Source organism: Miscanthus floridulus, chromosome 6 (genome assembly GCF_019320115.1).
Source record: "Miscanthus floridulus cultivar M001 chromosome 6, ASM1932011v1, whole genome shotgun sequence".
In the NCBI taxonomy this organism is placed as follows: Eukaryota; Viridiplantae; Streptophyta; class Magnoliopsida; order Poales; family Poaceae; genus Miscanthus; species Miscanthus floridulus.
This window is the reverse complement of record NC_089585.1, coordinates 122735143-122743300: the sequence shown is the minus strand read 5'-3', so window position 1 is coordinate 122743300 and position 8158 is coordinate 122735143. Positions and strand designations below refer to the sequence as shown.

Sequence of the window (8158 nt, the reverse complement as noted above, 5' to 3'; positions counted from 1 at the left end):
TGGGTCGAGAGACCATCGAGTAGTGGTCTGCCAGCAACCTCATGTGACAATTTAGACTCCTACACCCTACCCGAACAGTGGGGGATTACGAGGGACAAACAGGGCTGTCACCACCTGCCGCGTACCCTTCAACCGTGGAGTAGGAAATGTATTCACCTGTCCCTATGCACCCAGGGCACCACGTCCGATTACACAGAAACTACCCACATCCCCCCGAACTCCGACCCTACGGATCGATAAGCATAGGACATGGGCACACCTGAAGGCACGATGAACCACCACCTCAACTTAGCTCTAATTCTAATCATATAAGTTATATGAATGATTAAGCATAATGTTTTACATGTTAAGCTCATAGTATAGAAACTATATGCTAGTTCATATGTCATGATTATAACATGAAAACTATATTATAGTTCATAAGCATAACTATATTGAAGATATGAGAGCAAGACTTTGAAAAAACTCTTCATAGTATTCATACCAAGATGTCTCTCTTCCAAGGAGCCAAGCTCTCCTTGATAGCTTTTCTAGCTCCAAAGTACTACTAAGAAAGTAAAAAGTACAAGGGAGGTGTGAGGTGTTTGGCTCCAAATGAGGTGTGTTTTGAAGGAGAGCTCCACTCATGCTTATATACTAGAGTGAGGTCAGTTTGGCGTAGATAAATTAGGAAACTAGCCTAAACCGCCTATGCATGCTGCCATGCAACCGCCGGAGCGAGGTGGGGCCGAGCCATGCTGGGGGCGGCACCCTGGCCTGGCTCGCTCGCCACCACCTTGCTCTGGTGGGTTGCTGGCTGGGCTTGGGTTGCTTCCTCGGTGGTGCTCGGCCCAGTTTTGGCGTGTAAGTGGGCTTTTGCTTGGTTCCTTTGCGCTTTTCTGCTTTACGCTTTTCTGAGTTTCGCCTTTTGATCATATTCCCATGTATTTCATGAGTAAGTCCTGCGAAACACTAAGTCTCCAATACATGTGAAAATATGTCAATAGTAAAAGCATATCTGTTAAAAGTTTGCTTGTTTCTCTCATTTTGGATATTAATTGGCGTTCGAATATGGTCGCTAAGGACCACCAACACACACCTTACACAAATTAATTGACACATACTACGAATTATAAACTGACTGCTAACAGCAATTTTTACACAAGAGTTGTCCAGCAGTAGAAAGCATTAGAAATTTTTACACAAGGACGAGTTGTCCAGCAGTACAAAGCTTGGGATACCTCAATCCACATAACACATGGTAAGACCAGAGTTCTCTGGCAAAGGCTATGTTTGATATCATACACTGTTGGGCAAAAGCTGAATATGGCATACACCTAATGGATACTGTCATGCAAAAAACCAGACGATTGCCTGTTACTATCCTCCTGACTGATAAGTTACAGATGTTGATGGCTATCTTTGCGAAGCTGCACTGTCTGCTGCTTGGGACCTTGAGTCCCATGTCGATCCGTTGTTGAACTGTCCACGAACAGGCTCGTACCTCGCTGCCATCGTGGTATGCCTGTTAGTCTGATGGTTTGATGTGTATCCCTTTCGCCGCTGCTGATTCTGGTGCGGACCGTCGGTTTGGAACTCTGCATTATACGCCTGCTGATTGTGGATCTGATATGTTCCTCCGGATGCTCTATAAACCTGATGACGTACTCTGGTATGGTCCTGTTTGGAATCTTGAAGCATAGACCTGATTATGGCTTTGGTATGGCCCTGTTTGCAGCCCCGTAGCATAAACCTGCTGATTATGATTCTGGTACGGTTCAGCTGTTTGGGGCCAAGTAGGATACACCTGTGGAACAATATGATTCTGGTAAGGCGTGGTCTGATGCACTGTAGTATTTGTTTGTAGATTACAGCCTGTGTATGGTATGGCTGTTTGTCGAACTGTTGTAAGCTTGCGGATGGTTGCGATACTGTACTGCTGTTTCATGTGCAGTATTTGCTAGTGGGTCTTCATGGACTGATCTGATTCCAGCAAACCCTCTGGCTCTGGGTGCTTGACCTTGATCACGCCCTGCCCGTCCTCCATTTCTGGTATGCTGATTATTCCTTTGTGGAGTTTTTGGGTAAGAGTTTGCTATGACTTTCCCACCAAGTTTCAAGCCAACAACAGGGGTACACAACAGCGCCAATAATTCATTCCGGTCAATATGTTCCAGGGAGTTAAACTTGTGACAAGCATCATTTAATGCACTAGCAACGCGGTCAAGGCCTTTCATACTAACTGCTCTAGCGGCATTATCAGGTCTCTCAACTGGATCTTCAACCTAAACAAAAGATGGCAAAGAGATAGGATGTAAGTTGTGTAAGTGATAAAATTAAGATAAGCAACAACCACCAAATGCACAGGCATTCTTACAAATAAATGGTAAGATTTCGTCATCCACCTTGGGTCGTCCTGGATTCGCCCAATCTGGCCTGAGTAAGTTGATATGACACTATCTGTAAAGGCATTGATACGAGCAAACTGCAAGTAATAAAAGCACCGGTCAGGACATGATAACCAATCTAAGTTTCTTTCTCTTGGGTTAATAAATAAATTAATGCTGCAATGCATTTTGACATTTGAACGGTTGTATACTTTTGCTACCCAGATAAATAATAATACCCCAATTATGTCAGTGTTATTCCCTAAAAAGATCAGTGGAATTCATGGGTTGTACAGACAAGTTAGCTTGGTGGACTCAAAATTTTAAACCAATAACCTCATGGGGCAAATATAGGGCAGCTAGCTTGCAATAGGCTGTTGTGCTATGTTATGTTGAAGAATCTAGCTGGCATAGGGGAATCGAACCAATTATAACAAAAATTTTGTGTTATAGCTATAAAAGATATTTAATGAATCACTTAAATTTTATTCAGAGACAGGGTGTTGCAATAATCCAAGACTTTAAATCCACCAGGTCCAAGAGTGTACACAAGTCAACGAGAATTTAAGAACATAATATAAAGCGGCATGGATAACCACTACAGTACCAAACAAGACCCAGGTTGAACAAAAAATGTTCCAACGGTAACAAATCAAACTATAAGCTTCTTTACCCTCCCAAGGTCACCCCAAAGAGAAGACTATTATTCAACCCTTCATCAAGCCAATAATGGTGAAGAGCTTAAGATGGACCCTAGATGGACTTGGCAATAAGTCAATGGGACTAATAGAGATAAAAGGTAAAGCATCAAGAAACATGAATTCATATTTTACCAAGATGCGAATAGCAAAAGATAGTACCCACAATAATCACAAAATGTCTCAGTCATCAAAAGTGGGATCTCAATGTTCAGTACCTTTTGAAAAAAAGTTCCAAATAGACGACAAATAGAAGATTCATTTCTTTGGCCCTTGTTCTGGAGTCTAAATCTTGCTATATTTGCAGCACAAACCTCATCAAGATGTTGCTCATTATAAAGTGCCGCTTCTGTATGTGAATGTATTGAGTTAAAAACTAGGTACTGACATTCGAGACAATCACCGGACATAAAGAAAATTTCATTTAACCTGTAACATCTCCTGCAATGTTCCCTTCATAAATCTCATTCAGAGGTGGTAGAATTGGCGGCTCGGATGTCTAAAAAATCAAACATAAAGAGCATAAGGATAAGCAAGGAATTTAGTAAAACCATAAATGAGTAAGAACGCATAGAGAAATACTTAAGTACAAGAAATAACACCTGAAAATGAAAGAGGACAAGTAGGCAAAGTGAATAAGAGTTGAGGGACCCACTCTTTGGATCGTTAATGTTTTGAGCTTTTGCCCATTCCTTGATCTGGAAGGAAGGATGATGCTGAATATTCAAGTTACCAACAAAAACTGTGGCAGCAAAAACTCTTGGCTAACTAGATCATACCAGCAAAACCATATCACCAAACCGCTCATCTAAAGTATTGATCCAGTAGAAGATTTTGGACTTAATCCGACCAGCAAAGTTGTCAATTGATATATCACAGGAGATGCCAAAGCGGTTGCTGACATATTGAAGGACTGGAACTCTTGCATGTGGAATGAACTGCATGTATCCAGTGACACCTGAAGAAATAAAAGCAATAAAACCAAGTGTAAATGAGAAAGATTTGTGATAGTAATGGAGATATGCCAACTGGTGGTTCCTATCCCACTGAATCAAGCAACCATGGCACAAAAATATCACTCTTTTGCCACAAAGTCTAGGATAGCACAAGTATATCATGATGCTTAAAGCTATTTCATGGATGCTGAATGTGCAGTAAAGCATACATGTTTATCTATCTTGAGAACAATATAACAAAGACTACCTCGACTTAGTAAAGCTTTCCTAACTTCTCTCAAGGTATTCTGCTTCTTTCTCTTGCTTATAGGGTGGTTTGAACCATTCCAGAGCTGAACTGATAAATCTAAGTCGCCTGATTTTGAGTAAAGATCTGATACAAAGGATCCAAAAGGTTTCACAGCAGCACCTGTTAAAGGACAATTTTAATAAAATCCGTTAAAGAGAGACATAAAAAAACATTACAGTTATTAAACGTACTGAACTTTTCCTATATCATCAAGATACCCCTAATACTGATGCGTTGGCTAAGAATAGTACAAAGCGGGGAAAAGAAACTTCTCAGCTTATTAAGTCCATCATTTAATGTTTTTGCAGCTCCATTCTAGCAATACAATAACCTGCTACTGTCACCAGCTTATCAATCCTCGTGTTTCCAAATTAGTATTTTTCAAACCATTCATATGCAACATGGTGTGGAGTTCACTGAACAATGCTTATACCACATACAGATTTTACTCTTTATTGTGTCGACAAATAACTTAATATCTCTTTATGAACACAACAGAGATTGTGATTTAACTTCCACATATATAAACTATGAATAATTGAATTTATTTCAGTAATCTACCATGAAAATCCACAATACAACATGCACATGCAGGGAAAAACATTTATCTTCAGTACTGCAAGCAAAGTATGTTCATGCTTCAGTGTCAAAAGTGACATCATTGCACCTTAACTAGTAATATCAGGGTCACAGGTGGAAGTTTAAACACAATTGAGAAGGTCTCAATAAGCAGAAACAAATATAAGTTACCTGACAGAGATGCAAGAGAATGGATACAATTTTCCAGCTCCTGAATTGTGGATAGCCGCTTGCTTCTATCATCCTCTACTGGTTTGATTAGTGCAAGGATGTCCTTGATACACTTGTTCAGCACAATGTTGTCATGAACAGAATCAACCATGCTGAAATCCTGCAGCCATCAAGTACATGTATTCAAATAAAAATAAGGAACAGAAATTAATGTCGCATGGACACTGTGTGAAAACTGAAAGTCTAAAGAAGCACCGCGTCACTGAACACGGATGATTCCATATGTCCTCGCAGGGGCGGACCCACCAATATAGGACAGGGGTGTACTACACCCGATAATTTTTGCCAAAAAACGAAGTTAGTAGGCATAATACATGCACACACTTGCACTTATTAGATCAGATCCGAATACAGAAAGCCAAATAGCTCAAATTAGGGTTTGGGTGCTCCGTTTTGCACAGAAGGAAGGCAAGAGAGGGGCGCGGGCGGGGCGGGCATACCTAGTGTGGTGGGTGCTCGTCGCCGGCAAAGGGTCGGACGAAGACCTGGGCAGCTGGAGTACGGCGGCGGCGGCGGCGGTGGCGGTTGCCAAGGGCGTGTTCAGTCGCCTGGCCCCGTTGGGACCCCGTTGATGCAAAAACACAGTATTGCTCTCTGTCTCTCGGGCCAGGCGAGGTGGAAGTGGAACGGGAGAACCGAAGGAAAACAGCAAAACATGTATAAACGCAGGCTCTCCAGTCTCCTCTTTTTCTGCAGGTGCACGCGCATGAACTAGGCGGGTACAGTAAGGATTACTCTTCTTTTTCGATTTCCCCTTTCTTTTCCTTTAGATGCGACTATGAGTGGGTATCTTAACGTGCAAGTCATAAAAAGTTGTTTCCCTTCTTCTTTAGAAAAGAAAAGTGTTTCTCCTTGTCAGCAAAAGAAAGGGACATAACATTTTAACATGTTGGTTAGGCCGTGTGTGGGTTCAATCTTCTTTTTCTGGAATTGGCATCGGCATATGGCGAAAGGTCTATGTAGCTCAGTTAGATGAGCCCTTTCAAGGGCGTAGCTGTGCCTTTGTTAGTTTCTCAAGAGACTTTTGCTTGATCTCACTCACCTACCTGTCAGCCCAATAACGCACAGCTTCTCCCTCTAAACTGAAACCCACTTACATACGAAGACCCCGAGGCTATACCGTAGAGGCCCAAGCCCAACTATCGAATTAGAGGTGAAAAAGGTGGTGCACATCAAGCAGGCTTTGTGTTGTACATGTATAATGCGTATGGTAGCAAGAAACATTTAGATTTTTGGTAGAATCACAACAATCGTTGTCGAACATACTTACCGATACTCGTTTTGTACTGGTCGATAGAAACAACCAAAACCTGGTTTCTCCTTATTCTAGTTCTAGATTTAAGAATTTTTAGCAAGCTAGCCCAACAGTTCCATAAAAGGATTATGATTCATTATAGAACATTTCTCAAGAGAATTTGGATTCAAAACATTTCTAGAAGAATCTAGTACCTCTACCAAACACGCTCATAATAAATAGAAAAAGGAGCTGAACAATTAAATCGATTATAGCATTTGCGACCACTCGGGCACACAGTTCAACGGGCCATGCTAATATAAGTACCCAAATCTATATATACATCTAATATTTAATAGAATTAAATGCATCGTAGGCCCTTGAACTTGTCTTGAGGTGCCACTTAGGATCCACGAACTCTCAAATCGTATTTCTGGCACCCTAATATTGTTTAAGTATACCACTTAGGTCCATAACTCATCGGAAGCAAGGTTTTGGCCGAAGTGGCGTGGACAGCGTGGCGCTGACTGGGTCCAAGCGCACGTGAGCCGCGCGTGAGTCTGGTTTGGGGCGTGCAAATAATCAGAGATGCCCCTAACTTTCGTTTCATATGCAGTTCCCTAGTACTTCACCAGCTTCGAGTCCGCCGTCACGGACACACGAACTCGCGGGGAGCACGTGGGGTGCCCGCTAGTGGAGGCAATTGCCAGACGAGTTAGGAGGCCAACACGGACGGAGGAGTGACGCCGAAGCTCGGTGGTGTGCGGATTCCACTGGTGGTCGCGGATGAATCTGCACGATGGTGGCGGTGTTACGGCCGAAAGGGCAAGGTCCGACCTATGTATGGTGAGTGAATCCCCTTGAGCTCATTTCGTGGTAATCTTGGTCTTCGCATTGAATGTAGTTAGGATGGTGTTGTGAATCGGAATGACAAATATTTACCATCTTTTCTGATTTTTGTTCGTCTAGGGTTTGGGATTGAACTGTTATTTCTCCCAATAATGTTAGATGGCTTGGTTTGTATGAATTTTCCCTAATTTGTCAGCAATCTTTCAATTTTAGGAGTTGATAGTGGTGAGTTCACAGGTTAAGATGCATCATGGAGGGTTTTTTACTGGAACAGGAGTTAATCTGGCCTATGTTGGTGGGAAAGTTCACTGCTTTGATCATTGTGATGCAGACACTTGGTCTCCAGTGTGGTTTAATGAGTTGTTGTTCATGCTTCACTACCCGAAGAACCCAAATTTAAAGATGTACTGGCTTTTACCTGAGAAAGACATTTTAGATGGCATTAGGTTGATTTTTAGTGACTCAGATACCTTGGTGATGGCCTCTTTGGTAGGTAGAGTGAGGACATTTGTTCTGTATGTTGATCATGATAACTCTCTAGCTGGCTTGCATTGGGATGACATTGTGGCAAACCCAATAAGGTTAATGCCCAAGGTTAGATGAGCCCTTATAGAGTGGGAGTGTAGAACAGGAACATGAATAATATTCCTAATGATGTGGATGCAACTTATGAAGATGATGTGCAGTATAGTTCTAGTGAAGATGACTCGGATTTTGAAGATAGTGATTATAATCTGGCTAATAAAGATGATGATCTATTCATGGATAATGTTGATGACCAAGTGATTGATCAAGGAGTTGCCAAGGGAAAGAAGGCACCCAAGGGAAAGAGAGCTCAAGTTGTGGTGGGCAGAGGTGATGAGGATTTCTCAATTGATGATGAAGGGTTAATGGTTCCAAACTCTGATGCTGAAAACAATGTCACATTCAATTTCAAGTCATTCAAGCATGAAGAC

The 8158-nt window shown here is 41.9% G+C and overlaps 1 pseudogene; it reads right to left on the bottom strand.

The window, feature by feature from the left end:
- Positions 1 to 1107: 1107 nt before the first annotated feature.
- LOC136456813 (protein HESO1-like) lies at positions 1108 to 5890 on the bottom strand (annotated as a pseudogene).
- Between the last annotated feature and the right edge of the window lie 2268 nt (positions 5891 to 8158).